General features: G+C 32.6%; 1 protein-coding gene across 2 annotated transcripts in view; it reads right to left on the reverse strand.

The window, feature by feature from the left end:
• The window catches only part of LOC141450944 (adipokinetic hormone/corazonin-related peptide receptor variant I-like), a 438,838-nt gene that overhangs the window by 240,106 nt on the left and 181,646 nt on the right, over positions 1 to 17,086 (reverse strand). The gene's annotated exons all lie outside the window — the stretch shown is intronic.

Genomic DNA, 17,086 nt, shown 5'->3' on the forward strand with positions numbered 1-17,086 from the left:
AAGGATATACAGGTTTATGTTGGTAGTTGGTAGACTGAAATAAATATTTTGCCCTATTTTAATATTAAGAACTTAATTATTCTAATTTCCCTCAATCTATAACTAAACCATTTCCCACGAGGTTGCTATTATCTCAGTTGTCCATAATACTTCTATTTCTTCACGTCTAGTTTTCACAACGACGCGTATCACAGCAAGACATTTCCTTAAGTCTAAACAGGGTTAGAAGTTTTTTTTTTTTTTTGTCTGTACACTATATAGGCCCAAGCTTCATTCTAAACGACTTAGATAAGCTTCATTCTAAACGACTAAGATAAGCTTCATTCTAAACGAAGATTGCGTGCTGAAAGGAAGAACGCTTGGACTTGAAGAGTGAGGGTAACTGTTTAATATGGAAATTGTAAAGGAGAATTTATGAGATGTCAGTGACAGATAGGATATTAAGGTGTTTAATGGTTCTCTCTAGATGCATAGCAGAAGGGAGAAACAGGAAACGTTGGGTTCCTGACAATTTTGCAAAATTTGAACTTTGACCGGACATACTATTTAATACTTAACCGCAGTAAAAAGAAAAACAATCTATTGTAAACACACATACTACGAACTTGGTTGGGGTTTGTAGCTACAAATTTAATGGCTATGATTTATGATTGGAACTCACATTTGGTAGTGAGTGCTCCTTTGAATTTGTACCTAATAGATAAATTATGTCAATTGAATTGTACAAAATCAATCATTATTCATCGGTTTGTAAAGTTAATTAAATGATAATATTGATATAAAATTTGAATAAAACAAAAGCTTTTTAGTAAGTTTCGAAATGGCTGAAATTACGAGCTGAAGTATGAATGAAATGTTGGGCTTTCGTTTTCTGTTCCTTTTGTCGTTTAATCAATCCTTATTCTTTACTTTTTAAACCAGGGGTCGCCAAACGTTTTTGATCATGGACCCCTATATAATTTTTCGAAATCTCTATCGACACACATAAAAGTAATTTTCAGTTAATTAAAATAAAACTATTGATTAGGTATACTGTGTTTGTACGTTTATTTTATGTTTTTTTTATATATCCTTTTAATGTAATTTACACCTGTACCTACAGGGTGCAATAAGTAAATGCGATAAGTGTAAATAAATAGCAAGGCAGACGTGAATGACGGTCATCCAGTGATGGCCGCCATTAGTCATCCAGTTGGTCACGGGGCCAACGGCGTCTCAGCCGTCTTCGAGGATTGGATGGTAGCGTAGTTGAAGACAAGTTTGCAGCTAAAGGGTTGGGATGAAATGAGAGTTTTTGGTGAAAATTTTTATATCGGATTTTGGCAAGTTCGGAGATGAGTGGAATTTGGAGATCTGTATGTATTGTGTGGTTGCTAACATAGAATGGAGCGTCTACTGTGCGGCGGAGTATTTTGGATTGGAGTGTTTGCAGTCTATTGATGTTTGATTTTTTAACTGTTCCGTAAAGTTCGAGTCCACAAGTCCATATTGGTGTGAGAAGAGCTGTAAAGAGTCGTCGTTTGTTTTGTAGTGAGAGTTTTGAGCGTTTGTCAAGTAGTCTGGATAGAAGTTTGTATCGCTTGTTTAGTTCGGTACGTTTAAGTCTCGTATGTGGGTTCCAGGTAAGTCTCTTGTCTAGGTACATTCCAAGGTACCGCTCATGGTCGGCTGGTGGGATAGGTGTACGATGTAAGAAGACAGGTGGTGGAGTTTGACTTTTGAGTGTGAAGACTATGTATTTAGACTTAGTTCGGTTAATTTTTATACGCCAGTTTTCTAACCAAGGTTCTATTGAGTGAAGGTGGGACTGTAGTGAGCGTACTGCGAGGATAGGGTCAGAGTGTGTGGAGAGAATGGCAGTGTCATCAGCGAAGGTGTAAATAGAGGTATTAAGGTTAGAAGGTAAGTCGGCAGTGTAGATTGTGTAAAGAAGAGGAGCTAAGACACTTCCCTGTGGCACACCAGCAAGAACAGGATAGATGGAAGAGTGAGCAGTGCCTTGAAGAACATGGAAGAATCTGTCAGAGAGATAAGAGCTGAGTGTGAGGTAATAAGTGCCTAGGAAGGATGCGTTTTAGTTTCCACAGTAGACCTTCGTGCCAGACTCGGTCAAAGGCTTGCGATACATCAAGCAATACTACAGCGCAGTATTGTTTTCGCTCGAGTGAAGAAGCGATGGTTCATGATTTTAAACATTTATTAAAGAAATTTTACATAGTTTAACAGTTTTTTTTTTATGAAAAATATCTTAATGTTGAAATTTACAATACCTTAATTTTTATTAAATAATAAGTAATTATAAAGAAGTAAAAATAATAAGTAAAATAACTACAGTATTGCTTCTTAATTAATGAGATAGGTGTGCCTGGTGTTTCTTTGCAAGGTTCGTTAAATTGGGTTCGAAATTGTTTTTCCTTCAGATCGACCCCTACTTTTGTTAAATAGACCCCGGGGGTCTATACAGACCACTTTAGCGACCTCTGATTTAAACTGTAAGTCTTTGTTAAGGAGATTATTATTTTTAAATTAATTGCTCATAAATTTTGTATAACACAACGCCGTTTGATAAAACTATATACAGCCGAACAATGGTTAATATTTAAAGCTTTATGGTATTTTTTGTTTACGATTAAATTGCTACTACTATATATGTACCACCCTGAACTCGTTCCGCACTGGGGCACACATCCTGACAGAATATAGAGTATCTACATCTACTTTTAAATAGCAAAGAGAGTACTGGCAGTTCCTATCTTTTCTCCAGGGTTTATAGTTTAATACTGTTGTTCTACCACTCCATCTAAACATCGGTCTGCACTAGTTTAATGTTTCTGTACAAGAATGCAGCGTTTTGTTAAGCTGCAGTCTAGTTGCAAATAAATTAAGTGGTATTATGTTGGCTGGCTAGTTGCTTAAACTTATATGTAAAACATGTATATATCTGCCAAGAATATTATTTATTAAATCTTTTATTATTTGTACGTAATTATTTACTAACTTATTTTTTTCAAAGAATATTATTTATTTTGTCTTTTTAAAGATTTATACTGGCATATTCTTTTAGCTAAAATAATCGAAGTTTATCCAGCTAAAGCTTCTAAATCTTGTTCAGAATATTTTAAATGGAGCTGTAATGTTTCTGTTAACAAAGTTTTTTAAAAAGTAAATATTTTCAGTATAGAAAATCGATAGAAGTTTTCTATTCATTCTATTTCGGTATGAATACTTGAAGCTAAAATCACCTTTTTTTCGTTCAAAACTAGAGAAGAATGACTCATTTTTCCTTTAATTTTGCTGTGGTAATTCCAAATGTAGGCTACACTGTTTGTACAATCTTCGTTTGACTTACTTATTAATAAATTGAAGCAGAAATCTTAGTATTGCCTGCAAGACTAGACGGGAATTACTTAATTTTTCATTAATTCTGCAATCGTAAACTTTATTACTTAATTTTACTAAAGTTAATCAGATCTATTTATAGCCAATACTCCTTACTTTATAGATATTTTCCTTTTGTGCAGTTTTATGCTTGGTAGACAAACATTACTTTGAATAGCTTTTATGGTCGCGTGCTACGTTTTATGAAGACAATGTTTTTTAATCAATTAAAACCATTTTGTCATTTAAGAATACTTAAGGTTGCAATTTTATTAACTAAATGTAGCATGCATCAAATTTTATTGCATTTTCATTTATATGAAGTAATATTTTAGATTTATTAACTTATTTTAAGATTTAATAAATAGCAATAAATATTTAGTTTTCTATTTGGTCAACTTTCTCATAAATTTATACTCAACATTATTTTTGATACTACACATGATAAATTCACCATCAAGGAGGGTAAGTCATCTAGGTGGTGACCTAGATTCAAAAAGGTTTTGTTCTAGCTGCCTACTATAGGGTTTGTTCCATGGCTTCGTTTATTTCCTTACACATTTTCCACCTCATTTTACTCTGACTTGATCCTAGTAATGTCAACCTTCCATTCGATATTGGGTATTATTGGAAATACTTTTTTTTTTTTATTAGGTATGTGTTGGGTACGATTATAGAAGCAAAATATCTCAGAAAATAAAAACCGCTAGAAGCTGAAACAAGGTAGCTGCTCTATCACAAAAAGTAATTGAAATTTAAGTCTAAATCCTACAACCAGTTTGTTACTTTGCTGATACATTTCTTTGTCTTTTTATTTTTAATTTCTCTTACGTAGTAATATTTTGCTTTCTGTTTCACCTAGGGTGAAGGGACCAGTAATTGACTGCTTAAGAAAAAATTCGAGTTTAAGATAGAATAACTTCCGTTATTTTGGCTCCAGGTGTAGGTTGTAAAATTGTACCGCTCCAGTAGGATGTATTTTATTTTATTAATATTTTAAAAGCAGTAAATTCGATCTTTATGTCAACCAAAAATGATTTTTTTTGGAAGTATGTCAATGACCCAGTAATTGACATACCGAATTTTCGGTGGAACCAGTGTTTGACATGGGGTGGGACCAGTAATTGACATACAAATACATTCATGAAACGACATAAGGTATGCATTCAAAATCACTTTTAAATCTAAATAAATCACTTAAATCACCTAAATCACTTTTTCAATTGGATTTATAACAAAAATTAGTCTTATTCATAATTAATTACAATCAGTTTTTAAATAGGCAAACCTAAATAATCTAATATTTTTTCAACCTTACCCTTTTTTATGCAGCTTTTGACGATCAACCCTTACACAACTGTACTACCGGTAACATCACAAACATCACAAAGTCACCAACTCTCCACGTATGTTTGATTTCGCACCTGGTACTTCTCTTGAGGGAGCTTCATTTTTCCTCTGGCCGTTTTCTTTGCTGGAATTCTATGGTTTAGCCATTTCCTCCCTTTCTTCTTTGTCTTGTGGCTAGGACCCAAAACTGAGGGAGAAAGAGAGATTTTCCAACTCCGATAAGTGGGCGTCGTTTTTATCAGTCACGTTGGCCTCGTGAAACTGTTCGGCGATCTCGACTATTCCAGTTTGTTGTTCATACATTGTTGGTTCTCTACAGAATAATCGTTCTGCATGCCCTCTTGAAATAAGGCGTACATTTGCTAATTCATTAATTTAAACATATTTTGTTGGAAGTTTTACTATTTATTTTATGTTGCCGATTTTTATCAGTGATTTTATTTTACAATGTATTGAATTTTTAATTATAATAAAATTTACCAACCTATCTTACCATTTTCCCAGGAAGTCAATCACTGGTCTCAAACAAAAAAGCTGTAGGACTAGTAATTGACATACATGTCATTTACTGGGCAGATTGCCGTTTCAAGGACCAGTGATTGACAGCCCCATTTTAATCCTCAATGCTTCTTATAATTAAAAAAAAACTACATAAATGAAATCTACAAGTAATACTAATTATAACAGAACATTGATAACCACACGAATATATGAACAAATAAACGAAAAATAAGAAAAAAGGAAAATTATTTTCTTATCAATCCTCCTTAGCAACGGCTTGTTTTTTCCTTGATTTTGAACTTTTAACACTAATAACCTTCCACTGATACCAAGGAACCTTCCAATAATTAATATTTTTCTGGAACTGCTGCCCAAAGGCTTCTCAATAACGAAATTGAAAGAATCACCACTAAAAACGGCTCATATCCCTTATAATACCAGTTTATTTCTGGTATGTCAATTACTGGTGCCCAGTCAATTACTGGTCCCTTCACCCTAATAACTAATTGTCAATCAAATCATTTCATGCTTTTTTACTATTATTATTTTTAATAGAAAATTAGATGTTTGTGCGTCTCGGAGTGAGTTGTATTTTTGCCCTTGAGTAAAATTAAAACAAACTTTACTTTTAATCATAACAGGGATTTAACAAAGTAAACGCCTTCGGCCATTTTTAGTAGACGCCAAAAAAAAAACTTATTTTTGGTCTTGGATAATTCTACAAATATGTTCTTGTGCTAGGTCCTGATTGAATAAAATATTTATTTAGTGAAATTGTAATGAAAAAATAAAAATGAGAGATTCTGACAACTAAATGTAACAGAAAAGAACGAGATAACGTTTCTAATTGTAGTTCGGTTTTTATTATTGCCACCATCAATAATTCCAGAATTATTGATTGCATTTATAACTAAAGCCGTTCAACAAAGCAATTATTTTGAGTTTAATTCTAACCAGCATAGGTTTTTTATTAGCTTAGTTCATCTTTCTTTTTCTTTGTATTGCATTTTTTGCAAGATGACGAGAAAGCTAACCGTTTTAAATTCATATTAATAGCAGCAAAACTGAATATGTGGCGATAAAAATGAAATGAAGAAGAAGAACGTTATCAAGTTAGTCAGCTATAAAAGCGGTAAAATCTTTTAACTTCAGAGTTCCGTTTTGGAAGAAACGGAAGGATTTGAAGTAAAAGAAATTAAAAAAAGAAGAGATCGGGCCTTATCTCTAAAGGAGATTTAAAAAAAAAGTATTTTTTAAACCATCATTGCATGGTTACTCGCACACCGAACAGAATGAAGAATAAAGGAATAATAATAATAATACTCGCCTAGTTTCATTGGGAAGATTGAGATTTCGGCTTCAGTGAATAAATAAGCAAGCCAGAGATCGAATATATACACAGGGTTGCCTCAATTCCAAATTACTTCTGAAAAATGAACCAAAAAATAAGAAATTCTCTTCTAGTTTTGAACAATAGAAAGAGAAAGATTGCGAAAGAATGAAGAAAGAAATATCAATCTTCCCCGTCAAACTAGGCGAGAATTCTTTATCTTTCCATTGATTCTGCAATCGTAATTTCAAATTCAGGGTGTACCCTGTATTCACAATCCACCTGTGGCTTAGTTATCAATAGACAAGAATTACTCATTTTCCCTTTAATTTTGCAATAGTAATGCCAAATGTGGGCTACCTTGTTCGTTCAATCTTCTATTGATCGTAGTTATTAATACATACAAGCAGAAATCTCGGAATTTCCTGCCAGACTAGACGGGATTTCCTTAATTTTCCATCAATTTTACAATTGTAACTTCAAATTTAGGCTAACCTTTGTGTACATTCAACCTCTGGCTCAGTAATGAAATGTTTAAAGCAGAAATCTCAATCGTACCAATCAAACTAGACGAGCATTACTTACTTTGCCATTAATTCTGCGATCGTAACTTCTAATTAAAGGCTACCTTGTGCATACAATCCACCTTTTTCTTAGGTGGAGCTAAAATCAAATACTTTTGTTCAAAACAAGGCATGAATTACTTATTTTTCCAATTAAGTTGTAATTCAAAATTCAGGCGTGAATTAGATTGGCAAACTGGGTAGACCCCACTTGAAGTTACGATTGCAGCAAAATAAAAGAAAAGTGAAGAATTCTCATCTAGATAGCCGGAGAGATAATGATTTCAACTTAAGTTAATTATTATATAAGCCAGAGGTGGATTTTACACACAAGGTATCCTGAATTTAGAGTTACGATCGCAAAATAAAAAGAAAAATATGAAATTCTCCTCTAGTTTGACCCGAAATTTTAGGATTTCTGCTACAGTATATTAATTAATAAATAAGCCAGAGGTGAAATGTATAAACAGCAGGGCCGGCGTCAGCCCCCCCGTCACTTGCCGCCCACTCGAGAGTGGAAGTTTCAAAAGGAGCCGATGAAAGCGAATCAAGAAGTTGAATCAAGAAAGCACAAGGTACATGGTTTTAACCAGAATGGCTGCCAATGATGAGGACGGCTAATCTTCAGAATAGCGACCGGGGGCGTGGCCTATCTATTTTGATCCTTGTTTTTACTGTATAACTTTTCATCTAGTTGGCTGTTGCCACATGATTTCCTCCGCAAAGGGGCCCGCTGAGGCTCTGTCGCTCAAGGGCCCACAAAAACCTGAGGCCGGCCCTGTGTTGTACCTTCAGAAAAAATGAAACTTTCAGCAAATGGTTTCCGCGTTAAATTTCAACTGTATCTATCCTTTATTCCTTCTAAATTGATTTGGAGGGCCAGGAATTTAAATTTAACTTAACCATGCCACTGGCAGGCTGTCTTTCCGCTAGCCAATCAGTTCCATCTCTTGTTCTTCCCCAGTGACTATGGATAGCTCGCCAATGGAACACTCCATCGTAGTGTTTATAATCTTTATTTTAGAAGCTTTTTATATTTCTGTTCGCATTGCTCGGTAATCTATCCCCTCTTTGATGTGCTCTCCTTGTCAGAGCTTCTCCTTCAGGCGAGCCATTTTTTCCAGCTTAACCACCATAACTGGAAGCTTTTCCAGAGTCTGCAACTCGTGTAGCACCTGGTAGGCGTTAAAACTGGAAAGAGTTGTTTGGAAAAATTAAAGAGGTTTAAGGCACCTTCGAATAAATGGTCACAGCTAATAGGGAATCCTAAAGTGCTTTAATTTGACGTCAGTTCAATGAGGAAAAAAGTCTGATCAGTATTAGAAAACATTTTCAGGTTAATGATGCTCATAAATTGAAGAATAAGAATTCTACCCCAAAATAATAATACCTTTCTGAAATAAAAGGTTTTAGAAGTTAGTTTAAGAGAAATCAGTTGAAATGTCATTTTTATAAAATGTTACTTCTGAGATAACAATTTTATTTCTTAGTGAAAAACTTTTTATGATTACACATTAAGAACAAAATTTACTTAAAGTCCATTAAGTTCGACTTGTATCCAATGTAAATGTTGATATGTTGTGGAGAGGATATAGGCATGCAGCCTGAAACCTCCTTTTAAATATATTTGTATAAAAAATTTTAAATTGTAAATAAACATTTTCAAATTCAAAACTTAAAGTCAAATACAATTATTCTTTCTCTCAGTAATAATATAATCAAATTAAACCTTTTTGTGATCTCATTGGAGAGATATTGGTTAAAACTAAGGTTAAAATGTCGCGCCCAAGTTGTTGGACATGACAGATTGCATGTCTAGGGAAAATTTTACCGTTATGGCACAACTTCTGGAATACTGGCAACTAACTTTTTAGATAACGTATGAAATCAATAAAAGTTCATTGTCAACAGTAATACAAAATTTTTATTTAAATACTCATACGATTTGTATTCTCAAGTTTTAAAATTATAAATTAATAACCCAACTTAAATATTTAAGTGAAAAGTAATATTTAATAACATGTGTGTAGAAAAATTGCTTTGAAATAAAATTTACAGAAGTCCATCCAAACCCCTCACTACCCTAAACAGTTAAATAGTTAAAGGGACTCCTTTTCAAATCAAAATTTTGGCGTAGGTATTTATACCTTCTTAATATTATTAGGTTTTTAGGGCCTTTAATATTGAATTAAAATGGCCTCTCTACTTACCCATATTCTCATAAATGTCCTTAATCAAAGATATAGATTTAAAAATTATAATAAGGTACACACCAAACATTAAAGGAACTATTTTTGAACAGTTCACAAAGAAGAAATACGCAATAAACTCTGATTAATCAAATTTGGAATTAATTAACTTCCAATTTAAAAAGTAATTTATTACAACTGAAAATAAGAAGTGAATTAAAATCCAAATTAAGGCATTCAGAATTACAAAATTACTTGCTTCACTAATCTAATTGCATATAGTCAATTTTAATTGTTACCAATTCGTCAACTCTCAAAGTGATACTTTAATATTCCTCCATTACAATCCGATTCATCCTCAATTAGTGAATTGGATCAAAGTTTTTGGGATTTTGCACAGTTAGAGGCAGCGAATTTGGCCAATAATAATTACTAAAACTAAGATGATTTAAGTTAGATCAACCTTAATTCTAGTATGTACAATTTAAGAGGCAAAAAATTGTAATAGTCGTATTATGTATTTTTTAAAGATGTATTTTTTGTTGGTAGGAATAATTTTTTATTATTTGAGATATTATCTGTGACATTTAGATCTATGGTTTCCAATATATGTTATTTAGAATAATTGTAGACGAATGTGAAGTAGAAATTTATAAATTCAAAATACAATTCATTGAATTGCTTTTCCTATATTAAACAGTTGTATAAAAGTTGATCGTAAAAACTGCGCGAAAAAGCGAAACGTTCAAGAACACCCAACTATGTCAATTTTTCTCTCCTTTTTCCTAAAAGATTAAATTCCCTAAAGAGGGCAAATCCTTCTTTCTAAGTGCAATTTATTGTTCAGTGATAATAGTTAATGAGATATACAAACCACTACAAATTTTTGTGGTTTTGAAAGGCGTTAAAATTTCAAACCTCTATTTCTCTATTCCTATTCTTCAGAATTCAATGATTTCCTTACCTAATTGTAGAGAAAAGTTAGCTCTATAACTGGTATAAATTGCAATGTTTTAGTGGTAATAGTTAATGAGATATACAACCACTACAAATTTTTGTGGTTTTGAAAGTCGTTAAAATTTCAAACCTCTATTTCTCTATTCCTATTCTTCAGAATTCAATGATTTCTTTACCTAATTGTAGAGAAAAGTTAGCTCTATAACTGGTATAAATTGCAATGTTTTAGTGGTAATAGTTAATGAGATATACAAACCACTACAAATTTTTGTGGTTTTGAAAGTCGTTAAAATTTCAAACCTCTATTTCTCTATTCCTATTCTTCAGAATTCAATGATTTCTTTACCTAATTGTAGAGAAAAGTTAGCTCTATAACTGGTATAAATTGCATTGTTTTAGTGATAATAGGTAATGAGATATGGAAGGTTAAATTTTGGAGGTTTTGCAACTAGTTCAAATTTCAAACCTCTATAACTCTCTTCCTATTCTTCAGAATTCAATGATTTTTTTACCTAATTGTAGAGAAAAGTTAGCTCTATAACTGGTATAAATTGCAATGTTTTAATGGCAATAGTTATTGAGATATAGAAGGTTTTCAATTTCGTTTAAATTTCAAACCTTTGTATTTCTCTTCGTATTTTTGAGATGTAAATGAATTCTTTACCGAAATGTTAAGAAAATTTAGCTCTATAACTGGTATACATTTCAATGTTTTAGTGATAATCGTTTATCAGATATAGAAAGTCAATTTTGGTTGCTTTCAAAATCGTTCTCTAACTTTGTATTTTCCTATTTTAATGTGCATGTGTATGTGATGACGCAGAATAATGTATATAATAGGGATTAATCAGAAAAATAATTTGGAATAGCGTTAAAATATAGTGCCTATTTTTTTTTTTATGAAGATGTAATGCACATTTTATAAGTATAACAAAAAATTATTATGAATGAGGTATAGCATCAGGTTCTGTGGCCTCTAATAAATTCTAAACATTAATGAAAACTTGTAAATTTACTAACATTATTTCAATGAAGTATTAATGAATTGATGGCTATTTGCTGATTTGTGTACCTTTTGGCGTTTTATCAATCCATAAACTTAAATTTTTAAAGTTTTTGTTAAAGTGATAATGAAAAGATTGCCACAGAATTATAACTTCTTGAATTTTGTTTTGTAAACGTACATTTTAAGATAAGTTAGGACCATTAAATAGTAAAGGAGAGCTAGAAATTAATATTCTACAGTAAAAATTAATCATTTACTGAATGTGTTTCGTTGAAGTTAATTTAGCCTTTTCGTTATAAACTTTTGCGAATTCTGAAAACTTAACCACATATTTACCTAGCTAACCGTGTCTTGTACAAGTTCTTACTGAAAGACCATTTAGATCTATTGACTTCTTTTAAACCTTAATCAATCTCTAACGACCCTCTTGGGGAGCACCAATGTAGACCGCCGGTTCTTGGCACTTACTTGGCACATTGTTAGGTATAGGGGACATATTTCTAATCTCTTAGATAAGTATCAGTTGCTAATGGGTTGAATGGATTTATTAACACAATGGTTAAATTAATCTTGGCTCTTTGATAAAAGATTTCTAGCATTCTGTATTCTTTATTTGATATTACTTTTACACTTAGGTAATGTCTAAGGTTCTAAGAGGATTGAGTGTCTTCGTCATTAGGTCAAGTGATTTATTACATTATTTTTTTAATTTCACTTTAATTGAAAAGTGACGGAGCAGAATAAGGAAATATTCTCTCTTTGGAGGAGAAAGCTAAGGCATCAGAAAGCAGATATTCCCAATTTGCCAGCTTCTCTCTTTTCTAAATAAACCTTATAATTTAGCAAAACTGGACTATATTGTAATATTAAATTTAAAATTTCTGAGATAACTAAATTAAAGATTTATATTTAACAATAGACGATAGCAAAAAGGTTTAAGCAGTGGTAGAATAGCACGTAGAGCTATTGGTGGTGTTATTCGCGATATAGTTTCTTCTGTCTTGTCTATCTCCCAAGTTTCTTCCTTAAGGATAGGAGGATTGTTCCACTAAACCACCTCAGAGCTCTTTCAACCTTCTGTGAAGCTTGCATGAAAACCAAGAAGATTATAACTGACTGTCTTTCTCCAATTTCCTTAGCAAGGTTGGCACTTCTCATTTGAGCTAGAAGAGCAATGCATCAAAGCTATTGGAAAATGTTGTGGCCGTGTTGTTGGTGGAGAGCCTTAACGCTTGCTGAAGAGCCCTAGGTAGTGTGACCAGGTGTACTCTACAATAGAAACCATTAGGGGAACCTTTCTATAGAATATTTATGCAGGACAATGGCGAAAGGTGGAGTTTGCTACAAGGAGCAGTTGCTAACTTCTCGTCCAAGAACTGCCCAAGAGAATTAGAGTGAATTGTTCATTATCACTAGGGATGTTGCAAGGGACTTCCCTGTCACTAGTAGGGGACAAAATAGTTCTAATAGTTCGCAGGACACAAATCTCATAACAAAAAATTAATTATTATTAGATGGTTAACATTGCAATTTAATATAACTTGTAGCAAGTTTTTAGTAGCACGTGAAACAGAATGTTACCATAAATTAGTAATAAGAACATTTATACACCACAATGAAGCTGTCATGAATAAATTAATGCAAACCTTCAATGAAACAAATGTTGGTTAGTCCAATGATTATTTTTTGGGGTTTAGAATTATTTCTGAAAACGGGCTTACTTTAAACGCAAACGCGAATCCATTTAATTATTCTGCGCTAAATAATATTGAAGAAGGGTTCGCACTTTTAAATTATTTTAATTCCTTTCTTTTATTTATACCTAAAAATGTGGGGAAACAAATATTAAACCGTTAGAAAATTCACTACCGTTAGTTCGAAGTTTAAGGAGTTTTCTAATTAATTCTTTGCTTTAAGAATTTTTTACAAAGTAAGGTTATTGAATTTAACTCTTTTATTTAACTTACCTCAACGAAAAAATATTAAATCATATTAGTTTTCTTGATTAATTAATGCAGCTTATTTTAAATGAATCTTTAACCAGTTAAGCGCGGAATTTAATTTAAAAAAAAAAACCCACAGTGTGCGGAATTAAAATAAAACAATGACCGTGTATACACGTCGAATGCAGGGGGCAAAACAACCAAAAGTTTACTACGTCATAATATAGTCACTGCAAGCGACTTTTTCTGCAATCTCTGGGGCTTGAGATTACCAGAGCATTCTGTGCTCATTCAAAAATCTTGCACCGCTTCACGTATGCATTGCTCTAGTTAACTAGGGACGCAGGAGCTTTTACAAAGTAGAAAAGAGCTTTGAATTCTGTGCAAAATGAAATCATGCTCGTACTGAGGTCTGAACCTCTATCTAAGGTAAAAACGGCATTGCACAATGGTTGAAAGCTTCTATTTGTGTGCATAATTCCCAATCTCTAATGCGGTGACCAAACATGTACCAACCACTTATCATTTAGCTGACTCCCACCGCAGTTCTATTGGTAAGATAAAGGAAACATCCCACTAAATAATATTCTTATTGTATTTTATTAAAATTTCGAGTTTTTATGGTTAATGGCAACTTTATATTTTTCACAACGAGTATACACGTCGAACGCACTGTAATAGAGATTTGGTTTGACGTGTACTCGTACTGTGTATACTCGTACACGTCAAACGCGCTTAACTGGTTAATAACAGTTTTAACAAGTATTAATTGGACCTTTTATTCTCTAGAACCAGATTTTTACAGATCACAAGGAATGATTATTTTTCTTTTAATTACATCTGCACAAACTGGCTGCTTAGTAAATTGTATTCCTTACGATTAAACGCTACTATAATTTTCGGAAGTGATTTAATGTTAATTACAGTTAAATTATAGAGAGACAAAGATCTTAACAGGTTTTGTTTTCGAGTAGTCTCTGATCTCTGATATGAATAAAATTCCTGTTTTATAAAACTAGAACTTGCTAATTAATCTGCGCCAATTAAGTTTAGGACAATTATTTTGAATTTATATGTAATATTCATGCATTAAAAATCTGACATATATAAAATAATTGTAGCTTCCACCATAAATTTTGGGGAATAATTTTTATTAATTTCACCACTTTGCTGCTAAATGCATTGTTAGAAATAATCGGTCGCTATGGCATAGGCTAACTACGCCTACCTACCCTGCGATAGAAAACTCGACAGATTAGGCTACAAAACACGACTGGGCCGGCTACTAAACAGTCTACACTGTGTAATGGCTTATGCTAAACTTAGCGTAAGAAGAGGTTCTGCTCTAATGATGATCCATTTCACGCTACTATCCAAGAATTAGGTGGATTACATCAACCCTCTTACCATAGTTTAGGAAACGAGCTGTGTTGGGGATGTTTAACAAGAATGCTGGATACGGAGAATCAATGGAATATATGGACATTCCAGGTGATTTATCTCATAAGCCATATCTAACACTTGCTTTATGCGCTATCATCATCCTAATTTCCATAATTCATTTCAGTGGGTTAATATTCATCATTCACTTAGTTCATTATTGTCATTTAATGTAAATATAAGCCTTGTAACATGTTTCTGGTTGTTCATTAAAACCTAACCAAGGTTTTCTTTTTATTTATTCATAGCCTTCACTTCACCATTTGAAAATCTATTCTCAATCTTACGTAGATTGGATTATGGTAGTGACTGATAGAACAAAATGGCTATCTCTGCATGTAACTGGGTTTCCAGGATGAGAAATTCTTGAAGCGAAATGATTTAATGATTTTCTCTTGAAGAGAAAATGCAAGTGCAAATACCATTTGTAGATAGATGCTTTTAGCGAACTATACTCAACAGTAAAAAGAAGCAAGCATTTATTAGAATTTGGAGGAAGAATTATTAGTATAAGTTCTAGAAATGACTGAAATTATTATTGTAATAATTACTTAAAAGAGTGTTATGTTTACAACTCACTTTTTTTCAGCCTGCAAGAATAATTCGAGCAGAGAATGTTTTTTCTCTGTTAACACGATAAGATCTAAATTTTGTTTTAATTTGTCCACCGAATTAAGGCCAGAAGTTATTAATTTTAATTTAGAGGAGGATGGATAATAAATATGGATGAAGTTTAATTAAGTTGGTCAATATGGATGAGGTTTTAATTAAGTTGGATGTTCCATTAGGTTGAAATACAGAGCTAGCTTTGAACAACTGTCTATAGAGTGGAAAGTCCTTGCTACTTTTAAGAAAATCTTTTATTAAAAATAATGATAACGAAATGTAAATAGAATGCAATAACGTCCTTATCTTTTTTTTCAGCCTTAAACCACTTGTTTTTTAATTATTTTTGCTCTATTTATTGAGCCATTCGTGAAAAAGTCTTAAAATTTTGTTAGTATATTAACATGTGTGTCCATTTAAAACAGCCAAGTAATTTAAAAATGAAATGTGCTATTAAAGAATATGTTAAGGGAAGGGATTAGCTATGAGGTTAGCATACTGGACTCCCACGCGGAGGTCCCGGGTTCGAATCCAGCAGCTGACCCTTAGATTTTCTCTTCCTAGGAGCTTCTTACAGCTCACTGTCCGGTGATGGACAGTGTTGTCTGTAACGAGAGAACACTGTCCGGAGGCCGGCAGTGCACTGGAAAAAACTCCGGGCGCTAATGACCTCAGCTGTTGATGCGCCAAAAAAAAAAAAAAAAAAAAAAAAAAAAAAAAAAAAAAAAAAAAATATGTTCAACCGTACAAGTCACAATTTCAGTTATAAAATGTGTTTAGGGCCGTAATAACCAAAATAGAATATTAAGGAACAGTAACATGAATTTTGTGCAACTCAGGAGATCTACCAAAGAAAGTTTAAGTGAAATGGAAAAAATTATTTTGATAGATATCTTATACACTGGGCACTCAAGATTTCAGATTTCCAAGGGATGATACTGAGCTTAGGGGAAATGGAAGTGTTACAAATCTTCCTCGTTGCCAGAGATATGGCAGATAAACCAATTAATAAATCCATAAAGGTCGAGAAAGTTTTGGATAACTTCCAATTCTGTAAGAAGGGCCAAAGTAAAGAACGATTTTACCTTAGAAATATTTACAAATTATTCAAAAAGGGGGAAAAAAAATACAGTTTAGGTAAGAAGTTTTCGTCGAAAATTATCGTATTGAAATTATTCTGAAGTGATTTATGAACTAGGAAATTAAGGAAGCAATTGACTAAAAGGAAAAAACAAAGTGTTTCGAGATCCTATACACTGTATTTTAAGGCACTGCAGATCTTGAAGAAGATTTTTACTAAAAAATTGCTTCACGTTCGAGTCACCACATCTTCTTGTACTTTTAACATTATTGACATCTGCTACAGTAGACATCACCGAACTTGTTAGTTTAGTATTTAATGCAGAATTAATTGTTTACAAAGAATCATGAATTGGAGTATGAATTAATCAATTTTTGACAGATCACCTCTTCTAGTAAAGGATATTATATTTTGGTGAATTTAAATAAATATTACTGGATTAATATTGAATAACTTAGATTTTAAATTTAAAAAACTTATTCCTATAGTCAAAGTTAGGTTTGAGAATAAAATAGAGATTTAAGGGAAAATAGCTGAAAGTTTGTGAAATTTATGATAAAGATGAGAGGTCAGATGCTGAATTTAAATCACGAAATCACTGGTGAAATGAGTGGGCACGTAAGGATGAAATAGTGGGGCCTTTCCGGACGTCCGCTGATGCTCATCTTCGAAGGAATTTGGAATTAGGTGTTTCAGTAAAAAAAGGCCTTATAACAGTTCTATATACAGTGGAACCTCGCAT

The sequence above is a fragment of the Rhodnius prolixus genome, unplaced genomic scaffold (assembly GCF_049639745.1).
Source record: "Rhodnius prolixus isolate KJV_2025 unplaced genomic scaffold, Rpr scaffold_8, whole genome shotgun sequence".
Lineage (NCBI taxonomy): Eukaryota > Metazoa > Arthropoda > Insecta > Hemiptera > Reduviidae > Rhodnius > Rhodnius prolixus.